Source organism: Bos javanicus, chromosome 8 (assembly GCF_032452875.1).
Source record: "Bos javanicus breed banteng chromosome 8, ARS-OSU_banteng_1.0, whole genome shotgun sequence".
NCBI lineage: Eukaryota > Metazoa > Chordata > Mammalia > Artiodactyla > Bovidae > Bos > Bos javanicus.
In genome coordinates, this window is record NC_083875.1 from 58,447,945 (window position 1) to 58,465,487 (window position 17,543).

Here is a 17,543-nt window from a genome sequence, read left to right on the forward strand (position 1 = left end):
GATAAAATTGTTATGGAGTTGTGGCAGCTTCAAGCTGTCCTGTTTGTTTGTCCCTGAATCTTTTTATGCTGGCTCCAAAAATCCGCTCCTGCCAAAATTAGGCTTGGAAAAATAACATATTTCGTATATGACATATGTTTGAAATTAGTGGGAAATGCAGCCAAGATTTGGAAATTAACAAGGAAAAAGTTATTTCTGAAAACATTTGGGAGCCAAAGAAGAGTGTTTGGCTTAAAACATTAGGGCATTTTATTGTTTAGTAAATCAAGTAATTTTAAAAAGTCCCAGAAGGAAAACATAACATTTCATTTTTAAAAGTACATATGAATAATTCTTATTTAAAAACTCTTTGTCACAAAGAGTAACAAATTAAGCAAGTAGTCTAAATGTATCATGTATAGGATAACTAATATTCTGATAAGCTATTAAATTTTTTTCTCTATGAATTTTTTATATTAAATCTTGTGCATCTATTTTCTCACATGTGAAAAGGATTTCTCTTAATCTGCTACCTGAAATACACAGGAATAGATGAAGGGATCAGAACAAGAATCAAATTTTCCCCCTCTTATACAGAGTACTGTTTAGACTTAACTTATTGATAAGTACATTGTCATGTCTGTGCTGAGTTCTTTGTCACCTTTTCTGTTTGAATTAATCTAATTCAAGGCAAGGAACATTCACGAGGCATTTTGTCTTTGCAAGGCAGAGAGATGCTAAGGAGAGATATTGGTAGATACACAACCTGGTCCCCAACCACAGGAAACTTAAAATGTAGTTGAGAAGAACAGAATTTCTTAAATTGGAGGTATTGTTCTTGGCAGGAGCCTACTTATGGAACTTGCATTCCAGAATCTTAGAGCAATTTATAAAAAGATAAAGGCCTATCTGGGTTAAGAATCTCAGAGTTGATTTGTTCTCAGAATTCCCAAACATGGGATCTCAGTACTGGTATCATCACAAGCCATAGTTCCCTTTCTTTTGACTTGTTAAAGAGTCTCCTCAACACCTTCACCTACTAAACTCTATTCACATACATCCCTGTGTCTGGAATATCTTCCTATCTCACATTTGCATCTTCACCTGTTGAAATCCACCCAGTACTTAGAAGCTCACTTTAAATTGCCTGGTAAAGCACTGCCTCACAAAGAAGCCCTTCCCAAAAGCCCTGGTTCTCTGAACTCTTTTTAAAATCTTTGCTTGTAATTTTCTCATGTCATTTGTCACTTTCCATCAGTGCCTTCAGCTATTCATATTATTCAAATAATATTCATATAAGATGAAAAGATCCATGAAATTCAGGATATTTATGAGCAAAAGATATGTGTCCATAGTCATCCCAGAGGAAACTTTGGTATCGAATCTTCCTGCAATGCAGGAGACTTGGGTTAGATTCCTGGTTGGGAATATCCCCTGGAGCAGGGAATGGCTACCCACTCCAGTAATCTTGCCTGGAGAATTCCATGGACAGAGGAACCATGGGGTCACAAAGAGTTGGACATGGCTGAGAAACTACTGCTAATAATTTCTTCTATGAGTTTTATAGTTTTAGTTCCTGCATTTAGATCTTTGATCTATTTTGAAGTTTTTTTTTTTAATATGATGTGAAGTAAAGGTTCAGTTTCATTCTTTTGCATGTGGTTATCCAGTTGATCAACACCCTTTGTTTGGAAAGACTATTCTTTCCCCATTTAGTGGTCTTGACACTGTGGCTGAAAATCAGTTGACCATTTTCTCAATTCTTTTCTGTTGATCTGTATGTTTATTTTGATGCCAGTGTGAAAATGTCTTATTTACTGTTGTTTTGTAGTAAGTTTTGAAAGTCCTACTTTGTTCTTATTTAAGATTATTTTGGCTATCCTGGTTCTCTTGCAATTCCGTGTGAATTTTAGAATCAGCTTGTCAATTTACAAAGAGGTCAGCTGGGATTCTGATAGGGATTGCACTGAACCTGTAAATGAGGTTGGGGAATATTACCATCTTAAAGATGTTAAATCTTCCTATTCATGAAGATGGGGTATTTTCTCCACTTACCTAGATTTTTCTTTTTTTTTTTTTTTTTACTATCTTTTCACAATATTTTAGAAGCTTTAGTATATAACCTAATTGTTTTTAATCTCTTAATCATGCTCTGTTGTTTTATGCCTCTTAGGCCCTCAAAAATACTGTTCCCTCTACTTGCAAAGTCTCCATCTCCAGTCTCACTGTTGAATTCTTATGTATCATTCAAAATTTAGTTCTTCCTCTGTAAAGGATTCTATGATTCTTTTCACTATGTTTCTTTTTATAGACAAAACACAAAAGGAATTAGAAATAGATTATGTTTTTTTTTAAAATCAAATATGAGTATTCAAGTAGTCTAGTTCATTGGTTAAGAGGATAGATTTTTGATCAGATACAGTAGAAGAGGGTCAAATGTAGGATTTGACCCTACATTTACTATTTACTATTATCTTTAATTTTGGGGCCATTTCTTGACCCACTGAACCTCAGTTTTCTTATCTATGAAATGAGGACAAAGTGTGCCTCTTTTTGCATTAATTCCCTTACTTCACAGGCTGTTGACAGTATTATATATGTTAATATAGGTACAGCATTTAGAACAGTTCCTGGCCCATAGTAAGTCCCGATTATTTTTATCAACCCACTTCTAAAACCCATGCTGTTTTCACCAATTCATTCTGTTTGTATAAACTGTGCTTGATAAATATTTGTTACTGGAAAAGCCATGGCAGTGGTTATGGTAGCAGTTATGGTGGCAGATGTTTTGGCTGGAACTTAGTCCTGAAGGCGAACATCAAATGCGTTTCTTTTCTAATTAAAGTATCAGGATAAGACCCAAGTACCTCATCATAAGCCAAATGTCAAGCTTTTCCAGCCATCCTCTGAGAGTTGCCTTATTGGAAATGTCTGCCCTTTCATTAAATACACTTTTATGCTACAATTTTTTGACTTTTTTTTATTGTCAGCTGTACTAAGAATTCAAATGGCTATTATAAACCAGTAAAATCTACAGAGCGTAAATGCTTTGAGGTCTAGTTCTGAGTAATATTCACTTTCCATGAATACCTTAGCACCTAGTAGAACCATAGGCTTGATGAGATTAAGAAGTGTGATGATGATTTAAGAGCCATAGATATAAAATTCTCAGAGTTTTCTCAAGAGCAAATAATTTGGAAGTACATTGGAACATATACCTTTTCATAAAGAAAATCAAATTTCTTTTATGGTTTAATAATCATCTCACTTTTCTATAACCCTAAGACTTCAGAATGTTTTCTATGACTCTATGCAAATGAGCAAGTTGCTGAAAAAATTATAATCCATTAAGCTCATTTATAAAATATGTTTGATTTACACTGACTGTGTGTGATTTATACCAAGAGCTATCAAAAATTACTACCTATTTTTTGGACAGCAAACCACAAGACTATGCCAAAAGGGGTCTTAGCATTATGAGTTTCAAATGTTATGCAGTATGTACTTTAGAAATCACCTTAAACAACTTTGACTTTTGAAACAAATTTCAAAATAGTATGTCCAATGTATTCATAAATTCAGTAAATATATAATAAACATTTTCCCACCATTTTTCATCCGTCTTTTTTAAAAACTAGAGTACTAGTTATATCTTTGAAATTTACTAAAACCCCATAGTACACTTGCATGGAAAATCCCATGGACGGAGGAGCCTGGTAGGCTGCAGTCCATGGGGTCGCTAAGAGTCAGACATGACTGAGCGACTTCACTTTCACTTTTCACTTTCACCCATTGGAGAAGGAAATGGCAACCCACTCCAGTGTTCTTGCCTGGAGAATCCCTGGGACAGTGGAGCCTGATGGGCTGCTGTCTGTGGGGTCGCACAGAGTCAGACACGACTGTAGCGACTTAGCAGCAGCAGCAGCAGCATGGACTATAAATTATAGATTGTATTTATATAAACCAGTTGAGCTTATAATCTCCTACTGTACCATACATGCCACTGGGAGATTGAATATTTTAAGTGGTAAAACCAGTGTAAGTGAAGATGCATTCACTCCCTCCTCTGCTACTCATGTTCACTGATGTACACATTTAGGTCCCTACTCTCTTTGCTTTCAAGGTGTTCTTATTCACCTGGACATCATTTCCTATGACATTTTTTCTTTTCTTGTCCAAAGACTCATTTTACAGTGATCAGGTTAAGTCACTTCTTGACAAATGTTTATGTATCTAATGTTATTTTTTACTAGGATGTTAATGACATTGAAGAATTAGAGCATTAGGTTTTGCCTTACATTTATTCTTGCAACTTGAACAAACTCTGGAGTTTCTATGATGTAGATTTCTTGTATTCATTTGTTTGTTTATTCATTTAGTCAGTTTCCCATTAATAATAGCTATTTTTGTGTACCCAGTACCAGGCATTTCTGAAAGACTCTGAAGACACGTTGATAAATGAGAGAGGGCCTGCTTTGTTTAGATAGTTATTTACCTGTAGGGACTTGTTTTCCTACTAGACTGTACATATTAGAAGGCAGGGACTATGTTTGTTTTGTTCTCCTGTGTCTTGTTCCTAATATTGTCACTTAATAAATAATTGTTGATTGAATGAGTTGACAATCCATGGAGAATTGCTCAATTTTATATATTTTAATGACTGAAAAAGTAAAACACTTATTCTGTAATTTATTAGGAGGAAGGACAAATTGGGCCTAAAATAATCTTATATGTATTCATTTGTTAAACTCCACAGTTATCTTTTGTAGAAAACTTGGAAAAGGATATTAGAGCTGAGAGTATCTTAGTAATCAATTAGGAAAATCCCTCCCACCTTTTGAGTGAGGCTAGAAAAATTAAAGGATTTATCCATGGGCCCAAGTTGTCATATAGTAGATTTGGGTCTTACCCCAGGTTTTAAGAGTGTCAGATCTTTGATATTCTTACTACTATGACACCATGTGAGGGGCACTTTAAGACAGTGATTCTGTGTTTTATGCTTTAGCCTTCAGACATCGAGGTGAAATTATATCATTGAAGATAAAGATCTTAACCCTGGAGAAATTTCCTTAAGCAAATCATGATAATCAGTTGTGGCAGATGCTAGTTGGCATCACATTTCAGGAAAAACTAACTCGAGTTGGCTGAGTCCTAGAGCTTATACATGTCTCTTGCATGAAAATGTTGCATGGAAATGTGTTGGGGCTTTGACATGTGTGGCAACCAGTTCTCAAAAGAGTGAGTCACACCTCCTCCTACTCTGCAACTGTCATTGCTGGCTTTGGGCAAAAGGTTGGAAACACTGTAGTCATGTGGCTTGGCTTGCTGGGAAAGAAGAGGCTGTGAGCCAGGGGAAAGCAGCACTAGAGAAAAGTCAGGAAGAATGTGAGACAGAATGAGGGTAAAAATGAAACCCCAGAGAAGGGGACTAACCATTGAACATAGAATCCAAGAAGGAATGAGGCTAATTTAGAACATTATTTAAAAAGATCTGTCAGCTGTAACTCTTGCAAAGAGGAAATGGAGATGCATACTTGAAGATGCTCAGTACAGAGAAAGAGTTTGAGTGGATTGCATTAGACAAGGCAGTTGTTTTCAGGCCAATAAGAGAGAACAAGAATGGGGCAGGCAAATTGATTCTAGACAGAAAACTGGAAAACAAGTTAGAATACCTCTTAGGGAATAGTGCTTTGGTTTGGCTTTCACTGGATGTTAACTTGGGAGTGCCTAGACATACCTCTGTCAGCCAGAAGCAATAAACTCTTGCTGCTTGTGCAGCATACTGCTAGGCTGTTGTTACCAGCATAGGGTTATGACAGAGGGGTGTGTGTATATGTGTGTGTGTGTGTGTGTGTGTGTGTGTGTGTGTTCTCAGTCGCTCACTCGTGTCTGACTCTTTGCGACCTCATGGTCTATAGCCCACCAGGCTCCTCTGCCCATGGGATAATCCTGGCAAGAATACTAGAGTGGGTTGCCATTTCCTCCTCCAAGGGATCTTCCCAACCCAGGGATCGAACTCATGTCTCCTGCATTGCAGGCAGAGTCTTTACCATTTGAGCCACCAAGGAAGCCTGTGACAGAGGTAGTTATGCCAAATAGCTTAGATACAGCTAGGTTTTTATGGGAGCTGACTATGTAGTACAAATAATAATCCTGAAGCATTTTGGATTGAGGTTTCCATGGCTACTGTTTGTAAGGTCACCTGAGTTAGGATCCTAGGGGAAGGTATGAATTTTTGAAAATAAAAAAGATAACTATACACAAAGAGAGAAATTATATATACAGGAGGAAGTGGTAATGACAGCTCTAACTGCCATGGAGTATGGGGGATGAGGGCAATGGAAGAGGAGAGTGAACAATTGAGGGCAGCTGCTACTCATATTCAGAGGTAGCTGAGCTCTAACCCAAGCAGGAGCACATATTTTTGAGTAGAAGCAGCACAAATATATGACTTTCCTGTGAGAAAGCAGCCAGAATTATGAGACTGGGCGCATAACAGTAATAATTCATTACACTTGTGTGAGATTTTGCTCTTTACAGTTGTTTTCATATGCTTTTCCTATTCTTCCTTTTGCAAGACATGTGAATGGATATTATTTTACTCCTGTTTCACAGATGAGGATGTTGAGCCTCAGAGTCATATGTAATCATTCAAGAGCATGCAAATACTGAATCAGGGACTAAGCTCAGGTCTTTCAGTTCCCAGTTCTGAGTTTTCACACTCAGATTTTACAGGTTCACTCTAGTGAAGTCGGAGCATCGCTCTGGATGATCTTGCCCAGGGCCATTGCTATCTTGATCACCACTGTAAACCCAGTGCCTAGTCTGATGCCTGGCATGTGGTGGGCCCTCAGTACATGTGCTTTAGGGAAGAATAAACAAAATAATGGGATGAGAAATATAATGATGTTTAGTGGTGGTGTGATATCTAATAGACATTTGCTATAGTCCTAGAGATAGTGCTTTTTCATCTGCCACCACTATTGGCTACCTGACTCTTTCCTTCTCAGTTACAATGAGAAAAAAAACACAAGGGGTGTGGGTATGGAAAACTAATCCAAAGTTCAATTAGTACCTGCCTGGAATTTGCAGTTAAATGTTAGTCCATATTAAACCACATTTTTATTTTAACAGTTTTATTTATTTTGCTAATACTTTTCTCCTGTTTTGTTTGCATTTAATACTCCTTAATGTTATTGTATAATACTATACATATTTTTGGCATTTTAAAGTTGTTTTGAAACCTCCTTTGGAAAAGAAAGCCTGTTTTCTGCTTCTTCATTTCTTCCACAATTCTAAATACAATGCTAAGCACTTAATTAGCTCTTAATAAGTACCTGCTGATGAAGTAATTATATGTAAAGAAAGTGGATTATTCTCCTTAATTTTGTTCTTGTTTGTCATTGCATAAAAGTTGTACATGCCTTAGAAGTATTTGTGTCTTTTATGGGAGAAATCTAGTTTTTGATATCAGATACAACTAGATTTTCATCCCTTCTCAGCACTTAAATACCTATGGGACTTCGGTATGTTTTATAAAACTCAGAGCATCAATTTTGTTACCTATGAATGGAAATAATAATTCTTGTTTTATGGAATAGTTATGTGGCTTAGACGGTAAAGCATCTGCCCACAATGTGGAAGACCCGGGTTCGATCCCCGGGTCGGGAAGATCCCTTGGAGAAGGAAATGGCAACCCACTCTAGTACTCTTGCCTAGAAAATTCCATGGATGGAGGAGCCTGGTGGGCTACAGTCCATGGGGTTGCAAAGAGTTGGACACGACTGAGCAACTTCATTTACTTACTTACTTACATACGATAATACATGAGCTAATGAGAAAGCACTATAATACTGTATAACACTTAGCAGGCATTTCATCTTCCTTCTGTTCTACTCTTAAGTGCTGTTCTATGTGAAAGGTGAATTTTAACTTTAGCTCTCACATTTATAAGGTACACAGTTGTGGACAAACAACTCTACTTCTCCAAATTTAGTTTTCTGTAAAATAATAGCAAGAGAGAGGATCAAACATAACAACTAATGAGACTGGATTTTTTTTTTAAACTGTAAACCCTTATACAAATGAAAAGTATTTACTACCATCTCTATTTTACTGACTGTGATGAGACCCTAAGAAAGGAGATTGTGTTTTTAATTTTCCTGAGTAAAGGAAACTTGCCCAGTGAGTTTAAAGTCCTTCAACCTAACTCACTTTTAGGACACCTGGCCTCAAAGTAGAGTGTTATCCTTTACCTCTTGGGTACAGTGTCTAATTATGATGGAGTTCTAGTTGTTATCATATACATTCTTTAATAGAAATGTTAAATATATTCTCAGTTGTTTGCAGCTTTTATTGGCTTCTAGATAAATTTTTAATCCATTAACATAATTCTACAAACACTTTTTCTCTCCCTCTCATCGCATCTTCTAAAAATAACTTTGATTATAGTAATAAACACATTATACTAGCTAATAGACATTAAACATTGTATAACATGTTTGTAAACTTTAAATTCAAGAATGAAATGGGCAACACTCAGAGCAGTCATTCATAAAACGAAAAGAAAGTGGATACATAACGCACATTTCCTTAAGTCATTACAAGGAAGACTTCTATATGGTGCAAATGCAAGGTTAGTATTAGGCTTTTCTCTCTTTTTGAACTCAGATGGTATCATGAATATGTGGCTTCCATTCATTGAACCTCCAGAACTTCTTTAGCAAGATTTATCTTTTCATTTGGGGGCATTAATCAAGACAAATTTCATCACAACTATTGCCACACATTTCTTGCCATGTGCTGTGTAGTTAGTTTACCCAGAGCCTACTTCAAAGGACTATAATTTCAGCATTTCATCTGTCATTCTGGCCATATTTGATGCCTCTTTTATCCTTCAGCTTTCCCCCCCATATAAGCCATTAATATATATGAAAATGCATGTGTCTCTCTTAGGCTCTCATTACCTCTTGCCCGCACTGCTAGTTTTGCATGCAGCTTGCAGTAAATTCAGTGTGGATGATCTACGTAAGTTATGGAAAAGCCAAATGTGATCGGACAGATTCATAAAATGTAGTCAGGTTGTACACTAGTGAATGTATATTTCTTTATCCTTCCATTATACCTACATACAAGGCAATGTGTTTGCATATATACATGTTCTATGAAAGAAGTCTTGGCTACACATAAATAGGTTGATAAAGTCCAGGAGTCACATAACACTTACCAGACATTGAGTTGCAGCTCATGAATCAGCTAGAGTTAACTATAAATAAATGGCCATGGGCTCATTACTGTACTGGTTATGGGCTTTTTCCAGTGATTGGTTTTTAATCTAAAAATAGGGACCAGTGGGCTGTTTCAAATATTTCATGTCAAGGGAGTGAAATATCCATAATCAGCTTCCTCTTTTTTTATTTCTTGAATCAGGACTCATTGTTAATACATAATGGCTAGGAAAAATGGCTTTAGGATTTCTGGATTGTAAATTCACCTTAGATACCAGAGCACAAACCCTTATATGACCCTGAATTAATGATTTATCATTCCTATATTCTTGTTTACTAATTTTATGAAATAAATTTTCAATCATGTTACAATGTCATAAAGTTAATCTCAGCTAGTTGGTTGGTTGGTTTACTTTCTGGGCACCCATTCTATTTTTCATGATTCCTAATTTCTATTTCCTTGTGCAGTGTGTTTATCAGAACTCTTTTGGTTGCAAGTGACACCAATGCAATTTGAAGAGGTTTAAACAGGAAACTGATTGACTGACTTGCTTCTTTCATCTGATGATACTCCAACCAAGAACAAGGCTTTGGAGAACAGTCACATTATGTTCTTCCTCTCTCTCTCTTTTTTAAACAAAGGAGACTCTTCCTTCTCTTGAAATTTACTCAGAAGACCTAAGTTCTGCCATGTTTTCCAGTCATTCTCCAGAACTTTATCCTAGAATTCGTGGGTGCTAAGTCACTTCAGTGATGTCTGGTTCTTTTCAACCCCATGAACTGTAGCATGCCAGCCTCCTCTGTCCATGAGATTCTCCAGGCAAGAATACTGGAGTGGGTTGCCATGCCCTCCTCCAGGGGATCTTCCTGACCCAGGGATCAAACCCACATCTCTTTTGTCTCCTGCATTGGCAGGCGGGTTCTTCATCACTAGCGCCACCTGGGAAGCTCTTATCCTAGCATACTCAGGATCTTTAAGCTCCTGGAGTGGGGTGCCATTGCCTTCTCCAATAAGAACTTTCAGGTTCTGCAGAAGAAGCAGATAGCAGTGGGAGAAAGATTTTCCTTGCTTCCTTCTGTGGATGGAAAGAAACCATTTTTCCTTGTTCTAACAAAGACCCTGTATGACTGGAATCAGTTAAGCTTATTAGGTATGGTCTGTAAGTAGGACCCGTTCTCCCTCTTTTAGAATGATATAACCACGATTCTAAAAGGTAGTTCAGTTCCACAAGACTGTGTGGTCACACATAGTTTATCCCTTCAGGATTGTGTTTACTACTTTGTTTCCAAAAGAGTTCTAAAAATGTAATTTGATGAAAACAGGAATTTTGGTGACCAATATGCTTTTATATTTCCTGTTACTCTCTTTCCTTTCCCATACCATTTTCAAGTTCTGTCATAATTTTCTCTGGTTTGTGATGACAGATTGACAGATGGAGAATGGGCCACATGCTTTTCTTCTTAGGGCTCAACATCCTTTGTCAACAAAGAGTAGACCTCTGCCTCCTCCTTATAGCTACTGGCTTTACAATGTCCCTAGTAAATGTCCTCTCACTGTCTTTTGGTCAGGAGGCACCATTTATATTCCCAGCCAGGGAATCCTTCTAGTATGGATAGCTTTGTTCATAGAGTTGTCTTGTGCCCACCCTTAAATCTACAGCTGCTTCACATTTGGACTTAAATCTGAGACCAGATGGTCTCTGATGTGATTTGTTTCATCTTAAGTTTCCTTGTATAGCTGGGGTCTTTACATTAATCTAAGTAGGGATTCAGATATGTCTAGGGAATGTCTAATGAACTGGTAAGGCAGCCTGCGAGGAGACTATTTGGATGGGCCAGTTAGTATGAAAATTTCATTTTTCTTTCTTTTTTTTTTTGGCTGGAAGAGACCGAGGAAGTATGTTTTTGAGATGGAAGCCTGGGAAATGAGAGAATGAGGATTACAGCAGAATTGATCCCTAGACCTGACCTCATGAATATTTGTCTAAGTATTTTAGAGAAGAGGCAGAGAGAAAGAGAAACAAAATAGAGAGAGAGAGGGAGAGGGTTGGTTTTTAAAGAATGGTTGACCATAGAATGGTACCAATTCAGATTATTTTGATGTACTTTCATCTCTTTACTGTTTCTTAGAGACACATGCTTTGCATAACAGGTATTTGGGAATATCACTGTATAGCGTGCTTGTGTTATAATCAACTTTTGATTTTCTGTGTAGGAGATAAGCTGTGTGTGCTCCAAGAAATATTCTCTAATTCCTGAGAATGTTTATTGAGGCAAACCACATATCTAACTAATATCTTTACATACCTGGGGTTTGAGGGAAGGAAGTTATTTTGCTTTTTTTCCCACTGACACGAGTTAGGGCCATTGTATTTATTAACATTTACCTCAACTCTTTTCTTTTGGGAGGAACTATTAATAAAAATCTGATGGCATCAGTACACTCCATAGCTTCATGAACTTTATTCAATTTAGGGTATTCAGTTCCACTCACTAGAAGTGCTTGATTTGTTTTACAAACAAATCTGTACTAACCCATCTCATAGCAGCTCTTTTCCAGCACATTCTTGGGTTTTGATTTAGTCAGCCTATTAAGCAAGTCACATTTGCAGCCTGACCACTGTTTTACAATCTTAGCAATGTCATCTTCATTATTTATTTACTATGGAGGCTCCAAGAGAACATGATATTTTTCCTGTGGTTGCCTGGAGTTTGTGTTTGGACACACTGAACTGATTTCTCCTTCATTGGCTGTGACTTGCATTTATGTGATTTTTTTTTTTTTTTGGTCAAATATTCCAAAGATTTATATAAACACAGCCAAGACAAAGCCTTCCTTTATTGAAGGACATCCTCTAGGAATAGTAATAGTGATATTTATGCTTTCATTTATTTCCCTTTCTTCCTTGGGAGTATGCTGACAGCCATGAGAAATCTGTTTTCTTTAGAAGGATCAGATATCATTCTTCTCAAGTCATCAGAGCCACCTCCTGCAGAACTTTGGCTAGTTTGCTTACCTTGAATTTCCCATCGATATTTCATTTAACTATAACTAGGTCAAGCAAATCTTACTGGGTCTAGACAGGATTTCATTTTTCCCTCCCTTGGCATGCCTACTTTAAAATTTTTTTGTTAACAGGTATTTCTAAGTACTCTCCTGTCTCTTCAAACATATGATCTCTTTAAGAGATGTGAAAATAAATAGCAGGAATGAAAAAAATACACTTAGTGAAGTTTGAAAGTCATTCAAACGCAGAGAGCTTGACACAAGAAACCAAAACTCAGTCTTCCTATGTTCAGAGATTTTTGCTCATGATAAAATGTGGCTTCCTGTTTTTAAGACTAATCCAAGTGCATGAAAATCAACTTGTTATCAGAGGGTTCTTGCCAAAATGTGTTTTGGGTGATGTAAATTTAAGTGATTAAATGATACAGTCATAGAAATACTTAGTTAAATGCAGGACTGGAATATTTGAAATATTCCTTGGTGAAATATATTTGAACAAATTATTCCTAGAGAAATATATATCATTCTAGCAGACCTTACTAGATATGAAAAATATTAACACATTTATTCATCTCTGTCATTTTTAAACACAATGAACACTAATTTTTTCAGATTCATTACTTAATGTGTTGAATAATCAAACTTACTCAAGAGCAACTTATTGTTCATGACAAATGCAGATTTTGAAAGAAGAGTCTTTTAAAGTCTGCTCCTGTGCAGACTCAAAGCAAATGAAATACAGAAAGTTCAAAACAGGGTACATGTATTTAATATTATATGTAGAAATTGTATATTCAGTGTAAAAATATTATGTTAATAAATGCTTCACTATGCATATGATAGTCAGTAATCATAAATTAACTAGTTTAGTTTAAGTGTAGTGCTTTTATATTTCTTAATATGGAGTGATCTTGGGGAAACCATATCTACTTGTCCTGTGCAAAATAGCATGCTTAAGCATTTTACAGAAAATAGATGACCTTCTGGGGATAGGTAAAGGGCTCTGGGATGTTGGGAGAGGTCACTGTTTCAGGACACAAAGACGTATGGGTATTGGATAGTCAGGGGCCGACAGAGATGGACAGTATTCCTTTGTATAGTTCCATTGTTTATAAGTTTTACTGAGTTGAGGGTGGGGCCCAAGAGCAGCAGTAGCAGTGGGAGTGAAAGTAGGTGGAATTTTGCAGGCTTTTCTTAGGAAGATACTGCACCTCATGCCCTAACCTTTCCCCACTCTGCCCAATTCATATTTTTTTTTCTTGAATCTGTACTTTCAAAAACTCTAGTAAACAGGTTTATCAATTATACTTTAAAAAGGAGTGATAAGAGTATGACCTTGAGTTAGTATATATTAATTTTAGAAGTATTTTTATTGAGATATAATTCATATACAATGATATTTACCCAAAGTATACAATTCACTGTTTTTTTTTTTTAAAATATATTCACCAGGTTATGCAACCCTCACCAGAATCTAATTTGAGAATACTTCCATCTTCCCTTAAAGAAATATTATACTCATTAGCAGCCACTCACCATTTTCTCATACTTTCTCCTACCATCCTTAATAAACCATTAGTATAATCAACCATTAATATACTCTCTGTCTCAGTACAGAGATTGGCATCTTATATATTTTCATATAAAGGAAATTATGTGGTAAATATTAAGAAGAGGTGGCAAGAATACACAGAAGAACTATTCAAAAGAGATCTTAATGATCCAGATAACCATGATGGTATAATCACTCACCTAGAGCCAGATATCCAAGAGTGTGAAGTCAAGTGGGCCTTAGGAAGTATCACTATGGACAAAGCTAGTGGAGGTGACAGAATTCCAGCTAAGCTATTTTGAATCCTAAAAGATGGCTCTTTGAAAGTGTTGCACTCCATATGCCACCAAATTTGGAAAACTCAGCAGTGGCCACAGGACTGGAAAAGGTCAGTTTTCATTCCAATCCCAAAGAAAGGCAATAACAAAGAATGTTCAAACTACCACACAATTATTGCACTTATCTCACACACTAGCAAAGTAATGCTCAAAATTCTCCAAGCCAGGCTTCAACAGTATGTGATCCAAGAACTTCCACATGGTCAAGCTAGATTTAGAATAGGCAGAGGAACCAGACATCAAATTGACAACATCCATCGGATCATAGAAAAAAAAAGAGAGTTCCAGAAAAACATTGACTTCTGCTTTATTGACTATGCTAAAGCTTTTGACTGTGTGGATCACAACAGACTGTGGAAAATCCTTAAAGTGATGGGAATACCAGACTACCTTATCTGCCTCCTGAGAAATCTGTATGCAGGTGAAGAAGCAACAGTTAGAACAGGACATGGAACAATGGACTGGTTCCACAATTGGAAAGGAGTACGTCAAGGCTGTATATTGTCACCCTGCTTGTTTAACTTCTATGCAGAGTACATCATCTGAAATGCTGGGCTGGAAGAAGCACAAGCTGGAATCGAGATTGCCAGGAGAAATATCAGATATGCAGATGACATTATCCTTATGGCAGAAAGTGATGAGGAACTAAAGAGCCTCTTTTTGAAAGTGAAAGAAGAGAGTGAAAAGACTGGCTTAAAACTCAGCATTCAAAAAAAGAAGATCATGGCATCTGGTCCCATCACTTCATGGGAAATAGATGGGGGAACAATGGAAACAAACTTTATTTTCTTGGGCTCCCAAATCACTGCAGATGGTGACTGCAGCTATGAAATTAAAAGACGCTTGCTCCTTGGAAGAAAAAATATGACCAACCTAGACAGTGTATTGAAAAACAGAGACATTACTTGGCTGACAAAGGTCCATCTAGTCAAAGCTATGGTTTCTCCTGTAGTTATATATGGATGTGAGAGTTGGACTGTAAAGAAATCTGAGTGCTGAAGAATTGATGCTTTTGAACTGTGGTGTTGGAGAAGACTCTTGAGAGTCCCATGGACAGCAAAGAGATCCAACCAGTCCAGCCTAAAGGAAATAAGTCCTGAATAATCATTGGAAGGACTGATGCTGAAGCTGAAACTCTAATACTTTGGCCACCTGATGTGAAGAACTGACTCATTTGCAAAGACCCTGATGCTGGGAAAGATTGAAGGTGAGAGAAGGGGACGACAGAGGATGAAATGGTTGGATGGTATCACCGACTCAATGGACATGAGTTTGAGTAAACTCTGGAAGTTGGTGATAGACAGGGAGGCCTGGCGTGCTGCAGTCCATGGAGTTACAAAGAGTCAGACACAACTGAGTGACTGAAGTGAACTAAACTGAACAAACAGTGTACAAGTTGTACACTTGTACATATAATGTACTAGATGTATTTGAATATCTGGTTTTACTTCTACTACCACTTGTTTTTATGAATAAAGTCTTATTGAAAAATATCCACACCCTAGGTATGAAGATGTGTTTTATTTTAAATAAAGTCAGTTCTTCAAGCAGGTCTCTTTAACCTTATGGTCTACCTTTCCACCTGGCCAGAACCCCAGAGCTACTGGACTAGAGTTATGGCTGGGGACTTGCCTCTCCAGAGTAATTACTTCCATTTACCCTTTTTACAAGTAAAAAGCAGCGATAGCAGCGATAGCAACCCTTGGTATTATTAAATGGAATCTCCATCATACAAGTGAACTGGGGTGGGGCAGTTGTTGTCCAAGTATCCTTGGCCTGCCTAGAATGGAGTCTACCCTTAGACTGGGAGCTGGTTGAAAGAATGACCTGGTCTTTTTGGCTGTGTCACCTGAAAAAGAGCTTCTGCAACACAGGGCTGAGGGGCGTGAGAATAACCAGAAGCCTGCTTGGCATGAAAACTGTAGCCTCAGACAAGGAGGTGGGGCAGAGAGTGTCCCTGTCTTCTTGGCAGGACATGCCTAGAGTCGGCCTAGGAGATGAAGGGTCTTGGTAACCTGGAGGTAAAGGGTTGGGTGAGTGCATGATGGAGTGAGTTGTGGCTCAGACCCCATAAACTCTTGGTGTTTTACTAAGACTTAATATATTTTCTTGAATGACTGTTTGTCCATTTGCTTTATGCCTTGAGGACAATTTTCAGAGCCTTCATATAATTGCTTTTTATAACTTTTACTAGTTCACTTGCTGAGAAGTGAGTCTCTTGAGCACTTTACTTCACCATTCTGGAATTCCTTTCTTTGAGATTGGAATGAAAACTGACCTTTTCCAGTCCTGTGGCCACTGCTGAGTTTTCCAAATTTGCTGGCATATTGAGTGCAGCACTTTCACAACATCATCTTTCAGGATTTGAAATAGCTCAACTGGAATTCCATCACCTCCACTAGCTTTGTTCGTAGTGATGCTTTCTAAGGCCCACTTGACTTCACATTCCAGGATGTCTGGCTCTAGGCCAGTGATCACACCATCGTGATTATCTGGGTCATGAAGATCTTTTTTGTACAGTTCTTCTGTGTATGCTTGCCACCTCTTCTTAATATCTTCTGCTTCTGTTAGGTCCATACCATTTCTGTCCTTTATCAAGCCCATCTTTGGATGAAATGTTCCCTTGGTATCTCTAATTTTCTTGAAGAGATCTCTAGTCTTTCCCATTCTGTTGTTTTCCTCTATTTCTTTGCATTGATCACTGAGGAAGGCTTTCTTATGTCTTCTTGCTATTCTTTGGAACTCTGCATTCAGATGCTTATATCTTTCCTTTTCTCCTTTGCTTTTTGCTTCTCTTCTTTTCACAGCTACTTGTAAGGCCTCCCCAGACAGCCATTTTGCTTTTTTGCATTTCTTTTCCATGGGGATGGTCTTGATCCCTGTCTCCTGTACCATTGTACAGGAGATCATGAACCTCAGTCCATAGCTCATCAGGCACTCTATCTATCAGATCTAGTCCCTTAAATCTATTTCTCACTTCCACTGTATAATCATAAGGGATTTGATTTAGGTCATACCTGAATGGTCTAGTGGTTTTCCTTGCTTTCTTCAATTTAAGTTCGAATTTGGTAATAAGGAATTCATGATCTGAGCCACAGTCAGCTCCTGGTCTTGTTTTTGTTGACTGTATAGAGCTTCTCCATCTTTGGCTGCAAAGAATATAATCAATCTGATTTTGGTATTGACCATCTGGTGATGTCCATGTGTAGAGTCTTCTCTTGTGTTGTTGGAAGAGGGTGTTTGCTATGACCAGTGCATTTCCTTGGCAAAACTCTATTAGTCTTTGCCCTGTTTCATTCCGTATTCCAAGGCCAAATTTGCCTGTTACTCCAGGTGTTTCTTGACTTCCTACTTTTGCATTCCAGTCCCCTATAATGAAAAGGACATCTTTTTTGGGTGTTAATGCCAAACAATGCTCAAACTACCACACAATTGCACTC